Genomic DNA, 25,730 nt, shown 5'->3' with positions numbered 1-25,730 from the left:
GCTGCTTCTTTATTCAATTTCCACTCATAATCACCAGCTCTCTCCACTCCAGTGTTCACTGCTGGATAGAATAGGTGTGGCAAAGGAGCAATTACAGAAGTAGAAATAGCGTCTGACACAGCAGTTCGTTCCTGATCTAGTCTAGAGGGCTGAGTCACAATCTGCGTCCATGGCCAAGCATGCTCAGGTATTTTATCCAAAAGAAATGAAAACTACTCTGAATAAAAGTTGAATTTAGAGCCATTTATTTTCTCTCTGTTTTCTATTTTGTTGTACAGTTCTCCGATTTCTGTTAACTATAGAACTCCCTATCCAGGGAGGTGTATATCCAAATTGTGACTATCCATTTTAGCCCAAAAGGGTTTATTCTCCAGGGGCTTAGCATAACAGTAGAAACAGTACACATCAAATGTTGTGTGCACAATGTAATACTCACAAAGCCTCTTATACCTCTCAATTTGTTCCTATCTTAAAGCAGACTCTAAATATTAAACCTTTTCCCTCATACTCAGCAAACCTGCATGACAGTAACTTGTCAGCTAAGATTTTGACTATGAGTAAAAAGTGAGAGTGTTGCTGAACAGAAATTGTTCATCCACCTGGGACCAGCAGAGCCGAGCACTGGATACTGAGTTTTGCAGTAGAGAAATTAGTTCACTTTATTTGCAGAGTGCTAAACAAGGAGAACAGGAAGCTGTATCACTTAAAACCCAAACTCCCCAATGACTTACAATCAGAGGATTGTAAGGAGTTAGGGGAACAGGTATGCGGAAGCACTAGCAGGGTGAGTTTTAATTGGAAGGCTTTGGCATTTGGCTATTTACGGTAAGAGGCTTCAGCACCAGATCTTCCTGGACAACAGACCCTCTGCTTCCTAAAGGGTTCCTGCGTTCAAGTTCCCATCATGTCCTGATCCTTCAGTTCCGTGGTGAGGGCAAGACTTTGGTTCCGGGTGCCAGATGGAGGACGGGGATGGCACACATGCAGTGCTGTCTTCATAACATAACTCAAGGAATGTGTCAATCACTGATCCGCTGTAAGGAAGCAGAACCAGTTTAAGCTGGTTAATGTGATTTGTGTGCTGTTGCAGTTGCTTAGAATATTATAGGTCTGGGCCTGAATCTTGCCTCTGTCATATATTTTAAGGATCATTTACACAAGTCATTTTACCTAAGCTTTAGTTTCTTCATGTATAAAATAGAAATAATCATAATTGCCCTGCTCGTGTGACTCAGTTGGTTGGGTGTTGTCCTGTAAACCAAAAGGTCATCGTTTCGATTCTGGGTCAGGGCACATGCCTGGTTTGCAGGCTTGGTCCCAGTCTGGGAGCAACCAATAGATGTTTCTCTCTAGCATCTATGTTTCTCTCCACTTTCCTCCTCCCTTCCCTTCTCTCTAAAAAGAAATAAATAAAATCTTTTAAATAATAATAACAATCCAACTGGCAACATTATATAAGCACTAAGTGAGACAATCCTTGTAAACTGCTACCCGCAAAGCTTAATAAACAAGAAACAGCCGACAGAAGTCTCACCTTACCAGCACTCAAGCTTCTACATTTTTTTTTAAACAGGCGGAACTTTATCTTTTAAAGCCGTAGTAATCTACACATTTTGCCACAGAACAGGGTACTAGTCAGATTTTCCAGTTTGCTTAGCGTGTCAATTCAGGGCCTCCAGTAGGTGCCAAGATGGAGTAAGAGCCACATGTTTAAGAGATTTTTTGGAATGTGACAAAGGCTCTCCTTGACCAAACTTTAGATTGGTCCCTCTGAGCCCTCTTTTGGACTAGGCCGAATGCTTGGGCCTTGGTTTTGGCCTGCCCAGCCCAGATTTAGTAAGAATCCTTCCAAGTCAGTTGAGTGCGATTCCTCCCTCCCTTGTTATCTGATCACCCTGGCCGCTCATCAGCAAGAATCCTGTTAAGTCAATTTAGCAAGAAACCTCCTACCCTTGATGTCTCCTCTTAGTAATTTTCCACCCACTGGCTTGCCTTATTCTGCTCCTGTCTCTAAATCCCCAGCTGTCTTTGCTGTATTCAAAGTGGAGCCCAGTCTCTCACGGCTATTGTGATAGTGTTGACATCTGTCACAGAGGTCCTGAATAAAGTCTTTGTTGCCATTTTAACAACTGTCAGAATTTTTGATTCACAGGTGAAACCTATGTAAGATAAGGGGTGAGGGAGCAGGAGGAGGCAGGGAAAGCTTTCAGACTACGATACAGGTTGGACACCTGAGAGGGGAGACGAGGAAAGGAGGAGGAGGTTGGAAGACCCTCAGACCACAATGCGGCTCTGAGAAAGTCTCAGCATTCCAACAAAGAGCCCCAGAATAAAAATTATCCATAGAGAAGACACTGCATTGGGCAGAAATGGCCAGGCCCAGAGACCCTTCTCATGCTCAGTCACTGACAGAAACCGGAGGGGAAAGCTTCCTCGGGACATTATCCTTGGTTCAAATGTCTACAGCAAATCCTGAATCCTAAAGGCACTGGAGCTGGAGGCTCTAGGCTAATAGCACTCCCCACAGCAGCTTCTCTTTTCATGGGAGATCTGAGCAGCTGCCACACCTAACCAGAACACCTAGCTTTGTACGCAGGTGACAGTGAAATATAATTGCAAGCAATGCATTTTGTGCCTGTCCCTTACTAGTTGTGTTATCATTAGAAAGCAACTAAAACTCTCTGAGCTAAGAGAAAATAGGTGACACCGGCTGTTTCAGGATAATCATGATAAGCTGTGGTTAGTCCTTACAATCTGGGGCCATGGATTCTGACAATGGAGTTATTAACCGAAGTTTTCTTTCCTCCTTTCTTCATTTCCAAGGCTTGAGTCTTTCCCATGCTTATAAAATCTTGATATACTCATTATGAAGGTAATTGCTTTTTTGTTCTTCTTTCTCTATCTCCCTTCATTAATTTATGCTAATACAAATGGCTCCTGACTTGCATAGGTCAAGAGAGGTTAGCGTATGTTGCAGTGACAAACGTCCTGAATATCTCAGTCATTCCACATACCCATCAAGGATTAGCTGCAGCTCTGCTCTACACTGAGGGAGTGGCCTTGGTCTGGAATAGTGTTGGTCATTGTGGCACAGGGGAAAACAAGACATGGCGAACCACCCCTTGTCTTAAAAATCTGTGCTGGAAAATGGTACGTACCATTTGGCCAAAGCAAATCTTATGACTAAGCCTTATGTCAGCAAAGCAGAATACGCAATCCCTTTCTAGGGTTTTTCATTAATAAAATCTTACCACATAGCCCCAGTTTTCACACCTTCAATCTAGAATCTGAATGTTATTTTTTCCTCACAACGTGTGTTCTGGTATTAGTGTTTCAGTTTGCATAGTCAATAGAAACTAAGAAATTAACTGCATGTGTCTCTGTTAAGAACTCCTTCTGAAACTCCTCACTTGAGTTCTATTATTTGTTTGCCTTCTTATCACTGCAGCACCTTAGCAAATATATTCTAAGGATATCATGGGCTTTGTATGAAATGCATTAATCATTCATGCTATTTTGATTGGCTTCTGCTCTTCTTTCTGCAGGATATAGCAGCCAAACAAGGTCACTACTGGGAGATTTATTACAAAATATCTTATTGACAATTGACTTTTCTCCTTCTAGAATCTTACTTATGGTGATATATTATCCTATGGGTTTTTAGTGCTATTTTTCTAAGAGGAAAAAAAAGCACTCTATCTGTCCTAATTCTGTGACAACCAGGCATTCATTATAAGAGGAAATCCAGAGGGGATGAATTTTTTTATGTTCTAAGATTTCCTTAGTCATGAATGTGAGATAAGTCAATAAAGTCAATGGGTTAGTTCAGAACATTGACTGGTCCCAGCAATTACTGCCATAGGTACTGGTACTGTTTTAGTTAGAAGTGTACTAAAATTTTGAATCTATAGTAATATGTGTTTGCATCTCTTCCTGGACTGGCCTCCCCCCGTTTTTCATTAAAATGAGTTGGTAATTACATGGTTATCTTGAATATAGAATACTAATTTACTGAAGTAGTAGAGAGATTTAAAAATTCCAAAGATTAATTTATATCATATTATGCAGTTTTTCCTGTTAATGTGTCTTTTGGGGAAACGTGTATAAATTAAAATTCTGTTATACAAATCAAATGTTTGACTTATTAAGAAGATATTTGAAACATTTATGTGGTAATTTCCTTTTTCTTAATACTAATTCTCATTTCCTGGTATTTTTAATTTGGAGACCTGGTTTTCCAATTTGTTTGTTTTGTCTTCTGTTACAACTATAACTGCAGTTCCCAAACTGTGCATCAAGATACCTAGGACACTAAAATATGTTTTAAAATTTCAAAAGAGGTCCAGCAATAACTATTGGACACAGTGCAAACTACTAGGACAAAGTAGTTCACAGTTTTATCATTACATATGAAATTCCCTTTGATTATATTGTGCGGGCAAAAAAATACTTTTCCTTCCACCTTTTAAGTACTTCTAGCTATGCTATTAATCAAATTAACATAGATTAGCAGGGGAAGTCAAATTTTACTTTATTTTATTTTTTTAAAGGTTTCATTTATTTATTTTTAGAGGGAGGGGAAAGGAGGGAGAAAGAGAGGTAGAGAAACATCGATGTGAGGGAGAAATAGCGATCATTTGCCTCTCACTGGCCCCCAACCAGGGACCCAGCCTGCAACCCAGGCATGTGCCCTGACTGGAAACCAAACTAGCAACCTTTTCACAGCCAGTTCACAGGCCAGCACTCAATCCACTGAACCACACCAGCCAGGGCAGGAAGTCAAATTTTAATATGTGCACCTGGGGAATTCACGTAAGCATGAAAATTCCAAAGACAGTGAGGCAAAGTTGGTTATATATGTCATTATAGATAAAGGAGAAAGGCAAGAGGGGGTCAGGGTCTGAAATTTCTAAGGAACTGGTCATTGAGGAAGAGTGGAACACACATGCCAGGTACAGTTTTGCTAGGTAATCTCAGTAACAATGGAACACAGAGGGGTGATCTAGTTAACAGGCCCCTGCTTGGCACCTTCCTATCTACCATACTTAGTTCAAATTAGGCTCAGGTGAATAAGCTAAGATTTCCTTCCTGAAACAGGTCTTTCCATTCAAGTCTCTTGGGCAGAAAAGAGAGACGGTTCTTTCGGAGTCTTCTGTTTCTTGAGAACCAGCTTAAAATCAATATCTCAAAAGGAAAAACTTTGGTGCCCTTCAATACCATATCTTTGTGAAGCTGGATTTTGGTAGTTGCTCTGATAAAAAGCAAGCGCTGTACAAAAATCAGTGTGAGGCAAGAAATGAGGCTGATTGCATCCCAATGGATTCCAAGGTTTGAGGTGTGCAGTGCCCAACAGGCAAATACGTCATATGGTTATTTATAAATGAAATCAAAGTTTTAGTTTTTCTTTCAATTTATATGTATTTTTTTCCAAACGGATACTAAATCATTAGCACAAAAATACCTTTTTAAGTTGTTTGAACCTAACTACTCAATAAGCAGAGCTCTTACATATTTATTTTGGCCCAGGGTCCCTCATGAAAATATTACTGAAACACTATGAGCATCTTGGTGTAAGGAAGTTTGGGAACCTCTGAGCTTATCTCCAGTGTAATATTTGAATAATACATGGGACGTAGTGGTGGCAAAATTGTTTTTAGTTTACTCAAAATTAGAGTTGATGTGGATTAATAAATTTGTATAAAATAGTGTTGTGCTGAATACCTTACATTTTCAATGAATCTAAAAAAAATAAAACCAACTTGCTGCATCTTAATTTCCATCTAATAATATAGTTGTACCTGTTGGACAGCAAAAATATTCATACATATTTATGAATCCTGGCTTTTTAATACTTTTTTGGCTAGTTGTTTCAAATATGTTATTTTGATCATTGTAGTAGACATTCATGATTGATTTCCCTTGGTTATCTACATGTTTATCATCATCACCAATATCACCACCACCCCCACGACACATACGAACAGTAGGCAACCATGTCACTTGGGTGAGGCTAGACATTCCCACCCCCACCACCTCCCTATTTCCAGTTCTGGACCTCCCCAAACCAACCAACATAACCCCATCTCTTTTGGACCAAATATCTGTTAAGAACGAACAAGTGATGTGACCATGTTGGTCTAAATAAGATGTTGCTCAGAACTTTGATTTAATTATCTTAAAAAGTGTCATCTTTGTTAAAGCTTTCTGTTGCTTGCAACCAAAAATATTGTGATACAGATGTCTTATTGTTGTTATAACTGCAAATAAGATAGTCTTAGAAAAGACTGTTAAAACGCAAATCAGAAATTCTTCTTTGAGAAAACAATTGGTTGTCATTCAGATAATAGAAAGCAAGAATGATTCCATATTTCCATGAAAAAAATAGTCACACTTATTTAGTGACATGTGACTACTATGTATTTGTGTCTGTGTGCGCCTAAATACACAGACTTACTGGAAAAACAAAAAAGAAAATAACATTTATTGAGTTTATAGCATGTGCCAGGCAAGATGATCATATTTTAAATGTTTTGGCATGATATTGCTCTAGTATGCTTAAATTGTGCAAATCCTTTGTTAGAGAAACATATTTTTAAACAATTAAATATTCTCAATTTAATGTTTCCCCTCACAGATATATGATAGACGAAACATTATGATCATTTGAGTTAGTGATTCTCAACTGTGGCTGCACATGCCCGTGGCCAACCCTGGATATACAGATTTATTTCTCTGTCTCAAGGTCCAGCTATTATTAGCAACTCTCCAGGTGATTCCATATATGGAGTTAGCATTGAGTAGCTCCATTTTTTGTGATGTTACTCAGAGACTCTAACTTTGTTCCCCATACCTACTCTTTCTCTAACCTTCTCTGCCAGCTTTTGATTCATTGTATAGAAAGTCAAACTACAGCTACATGTTGTACTCTTTTAAGAACTAAATAACCCTATTTTTTTTTCTTTCTACATCTTATTTCAATAATTCCCCAATCATCAAGCATCTCCTGTGGATTTTCTGGCTTTTACGAGTCAATGCTTTACAAAACACCAGGTCACTTCCTTAACTGGATTGAAGGGCCCCAATAAGAAATCTACAGGGAAGTGTGAAAATGGATTTGGGCATAGACCTTAATTTAAGCAATTTTCCTTGCTATGTCCACAAAGTAACAATGATTGGATGATTGCTTCCTCCCATATTTCCTCCCAGGCTCTTAAAAATGCTAAGAATCACTAATCAAAAGCAGGTAAATTCGTTTCAGTGAAACTGCCAGTTGTTTATTCTCAAACACATTACCTCAAAAGGCTACAAAATGTAACATCTGCGTTTTACTAAAAGAGAAGGTAGGAGAACCATGACTTTATAGCTCAGATCATTGCCATGTTGTTTTATTTTTGTCTTAATAATGTTTTCTCACTAGCTTTCTCAAATTGCAGGCATCTCCGGAAGTGAAATAAATTTTGGAGTCATAAGTATCATATCTCATTGTAATAAGGAGAAACTAAAAGCCTTCAAAATAATTTGGCTCCTAATTTTGTGAGATTCAATAGAGATTTTCTGGATATGGTTGAAACAGGATATACTCTCATTTTCTTGTGATCTGAAGCATACACAATAGTACCAGCTGCTTCCGTATTCTTACACTGAACAATGTCAAGAACAGCACTCTGGGGCATATTAAAGTCATTTGTAAATTGTTGAAAGCAAAGATCACCAGTGACTATACATTTCCCAGAATGTTTTGTCATTAGGAGTTAGGCTTATTAAGTCACTTCCTGTTATATCAATGAGATTCCTGGGTCTTATATATGAGTATTGTGGAAACCTAACATAAAACACTGAACCACCTTCTTCCTGGGTTTTTTCAACAATTAGCACAAGTTTTTTATCCAGAATTGAGAAATGTAAATAAAATGTAGACCAGCATCTAGAATATCGGCTACATTTATTTAGTTCTAAGTGAACGCGCAAAAGATCCAGCTAAAAGCTTACTTTATGTGACAAAGTGTTGCTGTATCCAGTTGAGAACTTTCCCCTATTATTTTGTGGCATCAATGCAGCCATCTGATATAAGTGGTGATGAGAAGAAAAAAGCCTCTCCTCATCATTTTCTGCCTTCTGAAAGGTGTTACCTGATTTGAAGAGAAAAACACGTCTTGGAGAAAGAACTACAGGCAGAGGGAAAAAAATCTATACCAGAAAGACCCAGTGAGACCCAGTGAAAATAGCATCCGCAGCCAGGCAAGCTTGCTTTTCCCATCTGACCGGCAGAACTCAGCTCTTTTCATCAAGCATCCAGTTTTCGTGCATTTGCAGCAACGCAAACAGCAATAAACAAATGGAAACACAAAGGAAATATATTGCTTAGAACCAGACGTCTGATTCAATTATCATGTAATCCGAGGAGTCAAAAGCCAACTTCACTCATATGTAGAAAAAGTGGATGTGCAACTTTTATAGCCTATGATTCTTTCACTGGAGAAGAAAGAAGCTGTTAATGTGATTTTACATGTGAAGGTTACTATTGCCTCTGATAGGAGCTTGAAATATTTTCTGTGTTCAGAGAAAATACAAAAGGAAAAGACTAATTTTTAATAAAGTTAGAAGCACCTTTTATATAGCAATAAACTGAAGGTGATTATAAGTCAAATTTTTCTCTCAAGGATTTAGAAGGCCCTCTAAATTGGCCTTTTAGGCATCTTTTCATATGTCTATTGGCCATCTGTATGCCTTCTTTGGAGGAGTGTCTATGCAGGTCCTTTGCCCATTTTTTAATTGGGTCGTTTGTTTATTTGTTGTGGAGTTTTGTAAGTTCTTTATAAATTTTGGATATTAAGCCCTTATTAGATGTATCAGCGAATATATTCTCCCATTTTGTGGGTTGTCTTAATTTTGTTGATGTTTTCAGAGAAATGCAAATTAAAACCACAATGAGCTATCACCTCACACCTGTCAGAATGGCCATCATCAATAAATCAACAAACAATGAGTGCTGGTGAGGCTGTGAAGAAAAGGGAACCCTCATGTGCTGTTGGTGGGAATGCAGACTGGTGCAGCCACTGCGGGAAGCAGTATGGAGTTTCCTCAGAAAACTAAAAACGGGTCTGCCTTTTGAGCCAGAGATCCCACTTCTGGGAATATAGCTGAAAGAATCCAAAACACTAATTTGAAAGAACATAAGCACCCCTATATTCATTGCAGTGTTATTTACAATAGCCAAGATCTGGAAGCAGCCCAATGCCCATCAGTAGATGAGTGAGTAAAGCAACTATGGAACATGTACACAATGGAATACTACTCGGCCATAAAAAAGAAGAAAATCTTACCCTTTGCAACAGTATGGATGGACCTGGAGAACATTATACTAAGTCAAATAAGCCAGTCAAAAAGACAAATACTGTATGAGTTCACTTATATTGTGGAATCTAGTGAACCATCTGAACTAACAAGCAGAATAGAGACAGATAGATAGAGAGCAGGACAACAGCTACAGTGGTGGGGAAGGTAGGGGGTAGAGGGACTGAGCAAAATGAAAAAAGGACTCATGGGCATGGACCACAGTGTGGTGATTGTGGGGCAAACGGGGGAGGATGGGGAGGGTGGCATAAGGGGACTAAATGGCAATGAAAAAAATACAATTAAAAAATGAAAATTACAGTCAAGATGAAAAAAGATTGGCCTTCTAGTATCTGTGTATTTTTTGTTTGTTTGTTTGTTTCTGGCAGAGCTAGTTGAGACTTTACTTTGGGGGGAAAAAACACTTGATTTGGCTTTTATTTCGGAGCATGGGTAAGAGGTGGTGCCCAGGCAATAAACTCCCCGACCCCAAGGGTGAGCTGAGGTCTGGGGCTGAGCCTCAGGCGGGTCTCCTGTGCCCTCCACTGCCCTGCACAGCTCCTTTCCCACTGGCTCAGGGGACAGGAGGAACCGCGGTAGCCGTTCACTTGGGCAGGACATCAGGTGACTCAGACACCAGCTTCCCATCACAGGTCTCAATCTTCCCCATAACCACCATACTGGAGGAGCTGGTGCTGGTGCAGCTGAAGGAGCCAGGGCCCCCACCAGATCCCAAGCTGGCCTGGAAGCCAGGCTGTAGTTGGGGTTCCCCTCAGCCTGGCTCCGGCCACCTCAGTAGCTGCTGGTGCTCTTGGTATGGATACTCGTGCTCTGCATCCCAGACTCCAGTCAGTTCTCCTCGCCCTCCAGCAGCTTGCAGTAGGTGGCAATGGCCACGTCCGGGGCCAACTTGATGTTCAGGAGCTCCTGGTACTCACACAGCTGCCAGGCCGTGTCTTGCTTGGAGGTTCTCAGAGGGGCTTCCGGCTCAGGCACCTTGGCCTGAGCATCTTTGGCAGCCAGGTTGCCACGCTGCTCAGCGTCAGCGATGGCGGCCTCCAGGGAAGCCCTCTGGCTTTTGAGGCCATGGATCCCTGGATGCGGCTGATGTTTTGGTTAATCTCAGAAATCTCTGTCTTCGTGTGACGCAGGTCATCCCCATGCTTCCCAGCCAACGTATGCAGCTCCTCGTACTTGATCTGGTCCATGGTCTCAGCTTCAGCCCAGCTGTGGTTGGTGATCTCCTCGTACTGGCCTTGACCTCTATGACCATGCTGTGCAGGTCCAGGGAGCGGCTGTTGTGCATGCACAGCACCATGGAGGTGTCAGGGATCTGGGACTGCAGCTCACGAATCTCCTCTTCATACAGCTGCCTGTAGAAGTTGATCTCATCAGGCAGCCCTTCCACGTGGGACTCGCTCTACCTTGTTCATATAAGCTTCATCCACATCCTTCTTGATGAGGACAAATTCATTCTCCATCTCTGTGCACTTGTTGATCTTGTCCTTGTACTTGTTCTTCAAGTCCTCTACTAGCCCCTGCATGTTGCCAAACTCCACCTCCAGTTTCATTTCCTCCTGGGCCAGTGTTTCCAGCTGCCCCCGAAGGTTGCTGATGTAGCTCTCGAACATATTATCCATGTTACTGCGAGTCATCTGCTGCTGCTGCGGGAGAGTCCACTTGGACTCCAGAATTTTGCTCTGCTGCTCCAGGCTCCGCACCTTATTCATGAAGGAAGCAAACTTCTTGTTGAGGCTCTTGATCTGCTCCTTCTCCTGGTTGCACACAGCCTAGATGTTGGGGTGCACCTCCAGCGTCAGGGGGCTCAGCAGGCTCTGGTTCACTTGGACAGCTTTGATGGTCCCCACACTCCCAGTTCTGCCAAAATCCCTGGCCAGATTTATGTTGGTGCGCAGGCCAGCCCAGTAGGTGCTGCCCACCCAGGAAAAGGCTGAGGAGCTGATGCTGGGCCCACTTGAGTACGCGCAGCTGCTGAAAGCCCGGGGACCAAAGGTAGACATCTTGTAGGTCTTCTGGGTCACCTTGTGGACGTGGTGGAGGCTGGGGTGGAGGTGAGGAAGCCAAACCAGACAGAGATTCAAGAAGGAGCCAAAAAGCTGCTTCTGGTATCTATGTTGTTATGGCTTATAAGAAAAATATGTAGTGCATTCAAGTACAAAGGATGCTGAATATACAAATGCATTACTGATATTTTAAGATATCTAATTAACAAGTTTCACATATTATGTTCTTCAATTGGTACCAAAGATATCATGCAATGTTTGCGCTAAGGTAGATCACTCTCCACCATTCAAAAGAAACTGAACTCAAAAGGGTCAAAATGACCTGCACAAAATATAACAGCAGTCAGTGGAATAATCAGAATGAGAACCCAGGTCTCTCAGTTGAAGGATAAGTTTGCTGCTACAGCAAAACTCACAGAGAAGAATCTTAAATGTCACACATTATTGTCATCTACAAAACAAAACAGTGCCTTTAAATACAAACATAGCTTGTCTTAAATACTGAGATTTATTTTCTCATCAGACAAAATGTATTAAATGCAGGAGAACATAAAAGTAAAAAGAACCACCCAAGAACCAGTGTGATTACTTTTGTCAGCCAAAGGTGGTTGGTGTCAATTCACCGCCAATAAGAATCCCCAATTTGGAGTTCAGTGAAGAAGCAAACTTTATTCAGTTCCAACAGCTCCATTGTGATATAGCAGGCTTTCAGGAGGCCCTGGGACGAGGTCCCTCTCCCACTAGACATCTCTGCTGTGCCCTGTGGTGACCTGCTCCCCTCCACTCCTAGGAGACATCTTCAGGGTTTCAGCCCCAGGCAGGGAAACAGTCTTCATTTCGGTCTTAGGTGGAGAGGGAACGAGCATTTTCAGAACCGGAAGGGAACTGACTTGTATAGACAGAAGTCCCCACTCTGGCTCCTGATTGGTCTGTCCTCATGCAAATGAAAACTCTGAATCCTCACAATATGTCCAAAAGGCACTTTCCTGATTGGTCAGAATAGACCCGCTCTGGTGGGTCAGTGAAGAAGCTGATGGGGATATGGCTGTGCAGCTCTGACTGGATGGGGAAAACCTCAGTCCTATTGGTTGAAATAGGATTCCAGAAACTCCTTTATTAAGGGCAGGCTCAGAGGGCAGAAATACAGTGCAGGCTTCTCCCTGAAGTGCAGTTTGCATGAAAGGTCCCTATGTAGAAGTAGCTGTTAGGCTTTGTTTTTTGGGTTTTAGTTCTGGGTTTTTTCTTTTCCTTTTCTTTTTTTTTTTTTTTTTTTTTTTCCTGAGCCTTGTTAGCCACCAGGAGCATTTTCTAGTAGAAACCTTCGTTCTCAGGGTCCACATTTTGTTGTATTCACTTTCAAATTTTTTTTTCTTGGGTATACCTTCTCTTCACCTTTTTAAAATAAACTTTATTAAGGTATAATTTAGACACAACACCATACCCTAATTTTATATACACAGTGGTATATATTTGTCCACTACATACCATACATGCATGTAACCACCATGTTATATATAGATGATTATCACCACACTTGGACAGTGGCTTTTTGCATGTTTGCATTCAAGTTCCACCACTCTTCCTGCCCAGTCAACACTCCTCTGCTTCCTACCTTCATAAACTCGTTTTGCCAATTTTAAAATTCATATAAATGAAATCATACACTGCTTTTAGTCTGGTTTCTTTCACTCAGCAAAATGTTTCTGACATTTATTCATGTTGCTAAATATATCAGAAGCTTGGTCTTTATCAGAGTATTATTACTCCATTGTATGGATATACCACACCCTTTAGGCATTCACCATTGATGAACATTTTGGTTGATAAACATTTCAGTTACATCCAGTTAAGGTCTATTATGAATAAGATATTATGAATATACATAAGCATGCATGTTTTTATATGACCTGTTCTTCATCTGGGGTTGCTCTGATGTTTTCTCGTGATGAGATTCCAACTTGCAGCCTTCAAAGGTTATCACTCCTTACCCATCTGTCCTACATTGGTAATGTTAATTTTAATCACTCTGTCAAATGTTTTCCAATTTCTCCAATGTATAATTACTATTTTTCTACCCTTTGAAACTCATAAGCCGTCTTTGAGGAGTTAACTCAAGGCCATGATCCTGCTCCTCATCAAATCTTCCCCTTATATTTAGCATCTATTAATAATTCTTGACTGACCCAATTTTTATCATTATGGTTACAACATTATTTTTCAACTCCAGTATTTCTTTCACATTTAGTCAATCCTCAGAGTTCTCATATAAGCAAGGGCTCTTCTATGCCACCCCATACACATTCATTTATGTATCTATTTGATTGTGGGTTCATGGATTTCAATTTTATCAAAGGTTCATTATGATTCTTAATTATTTTGATGTTTCAGTTATCCTAAATTTGGCCAGGAGGATCCCTGTCAAGTCAGTTCCTATGCCCTTATGAACGGACCCATCAATTATTTTTTTACTTTTTCTTACTTTCAGACACAAGATGTTCCAGGCTCATTTTGTATCTATGTTGCCTTATTCCTGAAATCTACCATTTCTCCAAGGAGTCCTGACTCTTTCATGAAAAATGGTATTGGAGAACTAGATTTTGGTGCTATGTATGCTCGTTGTTCCTGAGGTGACTTGGCTCTTTGGTTCTCTTACTGGGTAGAGGTAGGAAAATATGCTTGTATTTACACACATGTCTAAATATACATCCACATATACATGCATGCACACAGAAACAAGTACACACATATGCATATTTTAGAAATCATGGATTCACAGTGACACCTCTAATTCTAAACAATTTCCATGGGGTTCTCTGTTGCCTTCTCCACCTTCCATATTTCATGGCCCTTCTGGCAAGAGTGAGAGCACTAGCTCCCAACAACATCATCAGTTTTACTCACTTGCTCAATTCTATAATACATGTGAAATATTTTGAGTTGCTTCCCCCATACCACTACAATAAACACATTTCTTAAAAAGACATTAAAATTTGTTTGCCAATCTCCTCCCTTCCTCACCAGCACTGCCCAAGATTGAGACTATATTGTCACATGCCTCATTCCTAAAGTAGTTGGATTAGTCATTCCTTCTTTCTTTCCTTCCTTGTTTTAATTGTGGATATGATATTAATTTGAAATAAAATTAAGTTCATTTATTTGTTTTCACTTTTAGATTTTTTTACCTTATCACTTCTATTGATTTAACTTATTTTTCAATATATAAAACATTAACATACATTCAAAACTCAAAAATATTCAGAAAGATATGCTCAGAGAAGTGTTATTCTCTCCTGTACCTTTTTCACCCTATTTTTCCTTTTTGTGTAACCTATTCATTGTATTTGGTGTGTGTGGTTTTTTATTGTTTTCTTTTTGTAACAGTAAGCAGACATGTGTATGTTTTCTTATTTCTCTATCTTTCATATACACAAATAGCAGCACATGTTTATGCTCTTTTGCATTTAATATCACCCCCTGGAAATCACTCTATATCAGTTCATAGAGATCTTTCTCATTCTGTTTTACAGTTGTACTATACTCACTTATGCATATGTAACATAGTTTATTCAAGCTCTCTCTAGGCTTGAGCATCTAGGTAGTTGCCAATATTTTATAACTATACATACTTCTCCAATAAATAACCTTTATCATGTGAATCTTCACACTGTTGGAGTCATATCCTCAGTGTAATTCTTAGAAACGGGCTAAGTTGTAGAGTAAATGCCCATGTGGTTTAGTTAGATATTACCCAATTCTCCTTCATTATATGTTGTATCATTTTGCATCTTGTGACTGTTTCCCCAGCCTCTGCATGAAATTTATACAAAAGGTAAGATGATGCTGTTAACATAATATTATTTCCCAATTTTTAAAAATCACACTGTATCACAGGCAATTTCACATGTTATTAAAGCCCTTTGTGAATGTGATTGTATATGATTGCATTATACTCCATTATGAATTTATTCATTTTGGACATTTAGATTGTTTTTAAATATTAGTATTTTACATTAAGTGACAATGAACGTTTTTAGGGTGTAATCATTTGCTCATTTGTGAGACAATGTCACTAGAAACATATTTCTAAATTTTCTTTCCATATTCTCACTTTACATGTGAAGGACATTGAAGCCTGAAGAGATAGCAAAAATTTTTGCTCACATGTATGAGAACTTCAGGCGTTTTATGAGAGAACTTTAGCAGAAATATTTTGCTAAAGTCAAATCATTTATTCAGATCTACGGGCAATAAAGTCTTTGTCAAGTATAGTCATTCATGCAGAGGAGAAGAGAGGAAAACTTTAAAAGTGTCAACTGAAGCAATCCCTGTACCCTCCACGAGTAATTCAAAATGTCTTTTTTCTTTCATCATAGAGTGCCGGGGTTTATTGAGCTTTAGTGTTTTAATAAAGAGCTTCAGAATGATTGCCAAGTACTTCAAGTGCTCTCTGAGTGCACTTGGTGTTTGCAAGGATTTTCATTTCACAGATTACTTTGTGCAGTAATTTCAGAAATGAAGTGCTTTTCTTTAAGCCCCTAAAGATACAGTACCATGTGCGCTGAAAGTTTGTGGCCTTGCATTGCCTTCCTGCCTTAGCATGGGTCACTCTTCTGAGAAACAAGTTGAATTTTTTTAATATTTTATTTTAAAATCATGTTTATTCTGTTACAGATGTCTCAATTTTTCCCCCTTTGCCCTCCTCTACCCATCCCATCCTGCCCCCCGCTCCCACAGTCAATTCCCACTGTGCTGTCCATGTCGATGGGTCATTCATACATGTTCTTTGTCTAGTCCCTTCTCCTTCTTTCCACCATGGTCCTCCTTCCCCATCCCCTCTGGTCACTTTCAGTCTGCTCCATGGTCCCATGCCTGTGGTTTATTTTGTTCGTTAGTGTATTTTGTTGAATAGATTCCACTTATAGGTGAGATCATATAGTATTTGTCTTTCATCAACTGGCTTATTTCACTTAGCATAATATTCTTCAGTTCCACCCATGATGTCACCAAAGGTAGGAGTTCCTTCTTTCTTTTTTTTTTGAATGCAGATTGATTTTGTTTATTTATTTTTTAAATGTCAAAATCCATTATAAAATGCAAATAACAGAAAAAGCAGCAAATGAGGACTAAAGAAGCAATGTATGGGACAAATAGAAAACAAATAGCTTAGAAGAAAGACTTAAATTGAACCTAATCAAAAACTCAATTCATTAGGAGGATACCACAATCCTGAAAGTAAATGTACCAAATAACAGAACTACAAAATAGATGAAGTAAAAACTGACAGAACTAAAATCAGAAACACAAAAACCCACAGTCATACTTGGTGATTTCATTACCCTCAGTGATTGACAAAACAAGTAGCCAAAATATCATAAGGCTGTAGACTATGTGAATAACATTATCAACCAACTTAACCTTATTCATATTTATAGATCACATCAATAATTACTGAACATACTTTTCATGTGCACATGGAATCTCCCTCAAGATAGATCATATTCTAGCCAATAAATATGTACCAATAAATTTGAAAAGACTAACTACTCACAGAATGCATCCTTTGAACAGAATTAAATCTGAAACCAATAATAGTAAGATATTTAAAAGATGCCTCAAACTTTGGAAACTAATTAACACTTTTCATGATAACCCATGGGTCAAAGAATACATGGAAAAGTAAATGAGCAAAATATTTAACTGAATTCTAATAAAAACATAGCATGCTAAAATTTGTGAGATGCTACCAAAGCGATATGTAGAGGGAAATTTATACCTTGGCATGCTTATTTTAGAAATAAGTAAGATTTAAAATTAATGACTAATTTTCCATTTTAAAAGATATAACCTACTTAATTTCAAGAATTTTTATTAATATAATGCTACAGTATTTGAGATATAATAGTAACATACATACATAGACAAATACCTCAGATGAACAGAACACATCATCCAGAAAAAGACTCACACTTACATAGTCAATTGATTTTCAGGAAAGAGCTCAATGCAATACAAAAGAGAAAGAAAATATGTTCAACAAATTGGGCGAAAGAAATTTAATAAATATATGGAAAAAATAGCCTTGCCTCCTTTTTATGGTACATAATAATTAATTTGAGATGGTTTAAGATGTAAATGTAAAAGTTAAAACTGTAAAACTTTTTAAAACATTATAGAATATCTTTGTGAACATGGAGTGAGCAAAAACTTCCTAGAGCAGCCACAAAAAATTGAACCTAAGGAAAAATGATAATTTGGACTTTGAAATAACAAATTGTTTTTCAATAATAATCTTTATGAAATTAAAAATGCAGGCCATACAGAGGTTGAAAATATTAGCAACACACATTTCTGACAAAGAACTTGTGCCCAGAATATATAAAGGTCTTTCAAAAGTGACTAATAAAAAATGGACAAAACACACAAACAAATACTACAGTAAAGACGATATGTAAATACTAAGTACCTGTAAAGATTCTCAATGTCACTAGGCATCAGGGAAGTAAATATTTAAACCACGGTGGTACAACCATGTAGAAAACTGGTTGGTGATTTCTTAAACAGTTAAATATACACCACCCTTAGATCTGATGATCTACTCCTTGCTACTTACTTAAATGAAATTAAAAATGTTGTCCACAAAAAGATTTGTATGTGAATGTCCATAGCAGTTTTATTCACAATAACCAAAAACTGGAAATAACCCAAAAGTCTATCAAGAAGATAGTAAGCTGTGGTTTATTCATGTAATGAAATAATATTCAGCAATAAAAAATAATGAACTGTTGGTACACATACCAACGTGTATGAATCTCATAGACATAATATTGACTAAAAGATGACAGACCCAAAGCATTACATATTTTGATTTCCATTAGATGAAGTGTTAGAACATACCAGCCTAGCCCATGGCTACACAAATCAGAACACTGATTGCATAACTGGGAATGGGACGTGATTGGAATAAGGAAGCACCAGAGCCTTTTGATTTTTATCTTGAGTGGCTGTAGATTACATGTGTGTATATTACACATGAGTGTTTGTGTGTATATAATCAAATATCATTGAATTGTACACGTCAAATATTGTTTATTTCACTATACTTAAATTTAACTATAGGAATAAAAAAGTTTACAAGTTAATTCTTTGAGAAGAGATGTTTAGGTTGAATAATACTTGGGGCATTTGCTCAGCATACACGTAATAATCATTTTTCTTTTGTGATTGAGTTTGTTTGACCTGCAAATATTTTATAATATGTATTTGTGAAACCTCAGTGAAAACAACTTTCTGTTCTGTGGCTATATTCTTAAAAGTTATTCAGAATCCCCAAAGCACATTTATTGATTTCTTAGTCAACATTAGCTTTTAAATAAAATGTATATGAACCATATAACTACTATTATCCTTGTGAATCTAAATTATTATGGGGGTTTTTTGGGGGGGGGAGAAATTCCTGAATTTCTTTTACTTAGAGATTTTGGAGAATAGACCAGGAAGATTATTCAATAAATGCTCCCTAAAATACCTTGCAATCTGCAGTGTTGGGTAAAGATCAGAGACAAATTCTTGAACTACATTAGTGACTTGAGTAAAATGCATTCAAACTTACTTTTAAACTACTTGGCATGGAATTACCACATTCCCCTACATTTGACATGTCCTAAAGGAAGTATGATAATTTACAAATGTGGCTGTTTCTGGAGGAAATATCAACTATTCACAACTATTTGCAGCTCTTAGACGCAGCAGACCAGAGGACTCTTGACACAAATAATAAAACTAGAATAACATCAATAATTCAGCATGGCAGGTTGCTGAAAATTTAAAGGGGGTTCCCTTTTTTGATTAGAATGCCATCATTCATCTATTCTAGCTAATATCCACAAAGAAAGGTATGAGGAAGTTTAGATGCCTACAGCTTTCAGAAATTAGTTCCCCTCTTTCCAGGCTACGTGAATTATTTATCAGTGACTCAGCACATCTGTGGTGTTTGAAGGCATATTGCATAAATTTAAAAGGCGTTTTTATTTATTTCTGTAGTCAGGAAACAAATCCAATTAAAATAAACAATTTGGAACGATTTTTATTTCTGAAAGTTATGGATAATTTCTTCAATATAAAAATTCAGTGTCTGCATTTTATGAACCACTTTGTACTTAGATGCCAATGCATTTTCAGTGCTCGCCCGCTCATATGTTCAATGACATGAACTGCTATTGAGTGTTCATGCGTTGTAACTAAAATTTCAGGAGATACTAGAGTATAAAGTAAAACAGAATGGAAAACAGGTGAAGCCACACTTTCTCTTTCTTAACAGAACCTCACTTTTGTCTGGGTATATCTACTCTATTTCCAGTTCCAGAGAGTTCCTATTTGCCCGTGGAACAAGAGCTTAGAATTTCTCTTGGTTATTCTTTTTGCTCCACATAGATTGTGTGACCTTAGTATGTCTAATCAGAATATATTTTATTCTATGTTTTGAGGAGAAGTTACTCTATTTTGTCTTAGTGACCAAGAAGTTAAGCACCCTTAGTTGTGATTGGCATCCTCTTGAAAAGTAGTTATTGTTAAAAGAGAGCAAAGTAGAGAGAGATGGATATTTCATTGAATCATTCAATCACTCATGTTTCTATACTTGACCCTGTACTGTCTCTAGTCTACCTGGTATGCAAGGAAATGCATTTCCTTATTGTTTAAGAAAGTTTAGTTTTTCTTACCAAAAATTCTTTTTCTAAACAATATGGAAGCATGTCATCATCTATACTCAGGCCTTGATTCATAGGAAAATATTTTGCTGTTGGACTGAGTTTTAGGATAAAAAAGGATATTCATGATAGTTCATGGTTCTTGCCTAGAATGCAAGCAACAGAAAATAAGCAGATATGTTTTGGTTCATATGGTGCAATCCAATTCTGAAGGACTTTACCAGACTCTCTCCAGGAATGACAGCAGATAGCAGGAGCTGAGAGACTCAAAAATCCTCTAAATTATGGGAAACCTATGAACTGAAAAAAAAGCCTCGAGTATAGAAACACAGAGACAAACAATAGTGAATGAAACCCAAGAGTAATGGACTGAAGTGTAATGATTTTAGAACATTGAGATTCAAGGATAAGTAATTTCTATTATATCTGCTCTCTGACTATTGAATGGTCATAGAGGGCAATGGCTTTGTTGAAGCTTTCTGTACTGTTAGGGAATTGCGATTCAGTTTCATTGCAGAGCATAAGATACTGATGAAAAACAGAATGAAGATTATTTCTCTTAAGTGTGAGAGGTAGGAAATATATGACCTGTGCTTAAACTATCAGCAATACAGAGATAATTTTACAATGTGAACTTAACCGTCACAAGTTAGGAAAATGAAAATCAATCATTATTAAATAGTAAAGGACTCAGACTCCTATGAGATAATCAGAAGAAAAAAAAATGGGAAAGAAACAAAATTCTGAAAAAAGACAAGCACAATCTTTGTGATCCGTGTAGCAGAATATCACTATTATTATTAAAGGCGTAAGAGGGGTTCCAGTACCAAATGGTGACATAGGAGGCTCATGAACTCACCTCCTCTCATTGACACACTGAATCTACAGCTACACACGAAGCAATTCTCTCTGAAAGAAATCCAGAAACTTGCTGGGAAACTCCTACACTTGGGGTGAACGAGAAAATACCCACATCACCCACGTGGAAATAGGTAAGAAAGGCTGAGACACCTTCTCACAACAAACCTCTCCCTCGACACAAAGCCATACAATCTGGAGGGACCTGCCAGCTCTCAGCTTCTCCCAGATCCAAGGGTGTGGATCCCACATCCAGCACCACAACTTTTAAGACTCTCACCTGTGAAGGGGGCCCCCAAAACACCTAGCTCTGAAAGCCGATGGGGCTTACATCCACGAGACCCACGAGCCAATAGCAACCAAAGACAGTTTTTGACAGGCTTCTGAGGACTTACCATTGCTCAGGGCTCAGCACAGAGGGGGCAAGTAAAAAAAAACATGCCCGTTTCCCAGTCTTTCCCTGAAAGAGGCCTATTTGCAAACTTTAACGACTGCTTCCCGAAGAGAGTCCGGCTTCTGATTTAGCACACGCTAGTGGCTGGCTGCGATCCTTCACTCAAGCCCGCTACAAATCGCCAGTATCTTCCTGCAGAGCTTGTACACGTCTGGTGCCCAGTTTTTGTGGCTGCTGCCCAAGGGACAGACCCTCTAGATCACTTGGCTCTGGCAGCCAATGGGACTTGCATTCATGAGTTCCAGAGAACTGTAGGAAACAAAGGAACAGTTTTTAATGGGCACAGGGGAACCCGCCTCCCACAGCTATACACTCGCGCCTAGCAACAGAGGGAGCAGGCAAAAGGGTCTATCTCCCAGTTTCTCCATGGACTTCACAATGGAGAACCCTGACAAACACTAGCTCAGTAGGGGAGCAGGGTTAACACCAGCAGTGGTTAAGTCACGTTGACGTCCCCTGAATATGACGTGATGAGAATGACACTTTACCTCTGTGGTTTTCCTCGCAAAAACACGTAACTCCCGTCTACTCATGAGAAACATATACAGTAACAAAAATGTGCTGCGTTATCCTTTTATTTTTAAAAAACATTTGCACTTATCCCTGGCTGGTGTGGTCCAGTGGATTGAGCGCCGGCCTGCAAACCAAAGGGTCCCTGGTGCGATTCCCAGTCAGGGCACGTGTCTGGGTTGCGGGCCAGGCCTCCAGTAGGGGGCGTGCGAAGGGCAACCACACATTGATGTTTCCCTCTTTCTCCTTCCCGTCCCTTCTCTCTAAAAATAAATAAATAAAATATTTTAAAAATAAATAAATATATTTGCACTTAAATGAGTTTAGGTATCAAAAACCACGTTATTTTAAATAAAATTCGACCTCTAAATCGTTCATTCGTTCATCAGCTATTTTCTTCTTTAAAAATCTATGTTCCTCTCGTACCCACATTCTTAAAAACTTTGAAAGGCCTACCTAAGAGTGCCTTCGCCCTCTTTTGCCTCTCTGTTATTATTTCCACGATCTTACATTGTTTTCTTTTAACATTCTCCCGGCGACATGATGATTATCCCATCCTTTCTGCATTTAAGATTCTTTGCCACCACCTATTATCTTCATTCTCATTCAGAAATAATCAATCGTTTTCCTGCAGGCCAAGTCTAACTTAAAAACTGGCCTACACAGGCTTCAGAATACATTGAATATAATATCACTGAGCAATGCAAAGTAACAAACTACTGATGAATGTAACAACATGGGTGAATCTCTAAAATGTTTTATTGAGCAAGAAGAACCTAGCCCAAATTGTCTGTGCCATTCATTCCATTTACGATAAGTTCTTAAAAAGGCCTCTAGGGGTAGGGAATTGACTGGAACTGAGAATAAGGGACATTTTTGAGATAAAGGAAACATTCTATAATCTGTTTGCAGTAAAGAGTCCATGAGTATATACATTTATCAAAATGTATTAAATTATGTTTTTCCAATCTATATAATTTATGTAAATTATACTGAAAAGTTGGAGGAATGAGAACTCTAAGGTAAAATACTAACAAAAGTTATTATAAATTAATGTTTGAGTAATTTTTTAAATGGTTGCCATCATTTTCAATTTAGAAATCTATGCTTCTGACGTTTTATAGAAAATGGGAAGACATCGAACCCACATTTTCTCATAAGCCTAGCAGCTGGGCTTTGCACCAAATAAATCCTTCCATCTAGTGCTGGCTGGTGTGGCTCAGTGGACTGAGTGCAGGCCTGCAAAACAAAGGGTCATAGGTTAGATTCTCAGCCTAGGCGACATGCTTGGGTTGCAGGCTAGGACCCCAGTAGGGGGCATGTGAAAGGCAACCACACATTGATGTTTCTCTCCCCGTCTTTCTCCCTCCCTTGCCCTCTCTAAATATAAATAAATAAAATCCTTAAAAAACAATACTTCCATCTAAGCTGGATGTAGACCCCACTACTGTCCAATGTATATTACATCCAACCAGTTTCATTCATTTATGTTATCTCTGCAGGCACACAGGTATTTTAGTCCATTACTCTGCTTAGATACCTTTCATCCACTTAGGGCTTTTTCTTTTGTTTGGTCCTTGGGTCCAAATTCTAGTTCTTACTCCTTATGTGACTGTTTTCATTGTATTTGGGCAAACTGGGAACATCCTGAGATTACACATACATAAAAACAGCACATTCACATTCTCACTGAAATAAGAGATGTTTAAGTTTTCCTGATAGAATATGCAGTTGACCTTTGCAGAGTCGTATCTTTACCATTGACCCAGATACACTGGAGCTGGATACCTTTTATAAAGATACAAAGATTCAGTAAAATGATTTTTTTAAAAATACAGAATGCCTATTCTTAATGAAGACACTAACTTATGAATGATTAACTTTTCCCAGTTTTTTTCCTTAGTTTAAATTTATAACAATTCCAAATCCTACAGTCTATATCATTAAAATCTCTGAGTATATCTCAGTGCACAGTGCCATTTTTTTTTTCCAAAGGGCTTGCAATTTAACACAGAGCATATAAGTGATTTTATTAATGAAATTTCCTGCTAGTTTAAAGTTACTCCATTTTTAACACTGCCTGAACATTTTATAGGTCACAAAAATATTTTTCAATATTTCTTAATGGAGAAGAGACTGAAATAGGTTAGATGAAAATAAACTTCACCTTCTACCAGAGACTAGGCATGAAACATTTCCATTCAGAAGGAGGACTTTTTTTTTTTTTTTTTTTTTTTTTTTTGGCTTAGATTCACCTACTGAGTGAAGATCGGATTTCTAGCTTAGCTAGGGAATTTTATTTAGGAGACCATATTCCTCTCAGGTCTATTCAGTAGCACATCCAGTGAAAACAGAAACACTGCAATTAAGTAATCATCCAGTTTCCTCGTAAAAACACATTATGTTCCAGATGATATCAAGAGGGCATGATAAGCAATCCACAGGACATAGAAACGTAACATAGTAGCATAATGTTTTGAAACCCATTGTCAACAATATTTACTGATGGTGGTAAAAGGGGGTTGAGAAGAAAAACAGTAATGACAGAAAATGTCTGTTAGCAAACACTTATAGATTGCAATTTGAAAAGAAATTTTCTTACCATTAGAAAGAAATGAATTTTAAGTAAGCATGTCATTTGCTTCCCTGAAAACATCTCCACTGAGTCACTTGTCCGGGTTGCTAGCCAACAGGCCAGTTGTATTTTGCATTGTAGTGTTTACAGTGTAAAATATAATAATTTGCATTACTAAATTAGGGAAAAATACAAATTAAGCTAAGTTGAACTTCTGCTTCTCACACTAGCAGGACACAGGGAGAGATATGGTTTGAAATATGAGATTTGATTTTGACCAAGTACTCTAAGCCCAAAGGGAAGTGACTAACAATGATCCAATTTTCTTGGACACGCTTTGAAGGTTCAGATAAATTTAAAACTTTGAGTCATGTTGGGGAAATGAAGTAGGGTGAAGAGCGAAAAGAGAGTACATTGGTGACATTGCAGTCAATTTTGCGTTGGTGTTTATTTACAAATGTTGGCCTGGATTTAGAGCTTTTGGGAACAGAGTTAAATTATACCAGGCCAGTGCCCTGAATGGCTTTGTGCAGTGAGGCAATTGCCAAGGTCTAGAAAGATGCTTCCAAAGCATTCATGACCTTTCCCACCACACGAGGTCAGCGGTGTTGGGATATCAACTTTGTTTTTCAATGGTCATTAAATATCCTAAAATAATCTTTAATTTCTCTCTACATGACATAGTCAAGGGAGAAATAAATTTGAGAATCTAAATTGTCTGGATTATTGTCTAACTTTTCCGAATTTGTTAGAGTACACTTAAATATATTTTTAAACTTTATCTCGAATGCAATTAGAGGTGGTGATTTGAAACCCCCAAGTAATGAGCATTACTATACTTTGTGCTTTATATTAATTATCTGATACAATCTTCACTGTGTCTCTATGAAATAAGGTTTATTTGTATTATAATTCTCATTTCACAAATGAGGAAACAGATTTTAATTTGTTCACAGTCACTATACTAATGGGTGGATGATTTGGGATTTAAATTCTGATCTGTCTTCAAAAATATTTTCAACATATGTTGTGACACGTTGTTGTTGGGATACTGACCAATCTTTTTTAAAAAATAATAAACTGCAACAGAATAAGGCAGAGTAGAAAATATTACATAACACAGGTAGAGAGCGTTCCCAAAAGTTTTCCTTCACATGTGTGTATGTGTGCAGTATGTGCATAGTGATCTAAAATCAAAATGCATTTCTTACTGTATCACAGTAGAAAAAAAAAGAAGTTTGAAAAATACAGCAGTCTACCCTTTTAAATCA

At 38.2% G+C, this 25,730-nt stretch overlaps 1 pseudogene; it reads right to left on the bottom strand.

Annotated features, from left to right (window-relative positions):
* Positions 1–9,937: 9,937 nt before the first annotated feature.
* LOC129065075 (keratin, type II cytoskeletal 8-like) lies at positions 9,938–11,428 on the bottom strand (annotated as a pseudogene).
* Between the last annotated feature and the right edge of the window lie 14,302 nt (positions 11,429–25,730).

Source organism: Pteronotus mesoamericanus, unplaced genomic scaffold, assembly GCF_021234165.1.
Source record: "Pteronotus mesoamericanus isolate MK-2021 breed Mesoamerican mustached bat unplaced genomic scaffold, CSHL_Meso_final contig_173, whole genome shotgun sequence".
NCBI lineage: Eukaryota > Metazoa > Chordata > Mammalia > Chiroptera > Mormoopidae > Pteronotus > Pteronotus mesoamericanus.
This window is presented reverse-complemented; position numbering and strand designations above follow the sequence as displayed.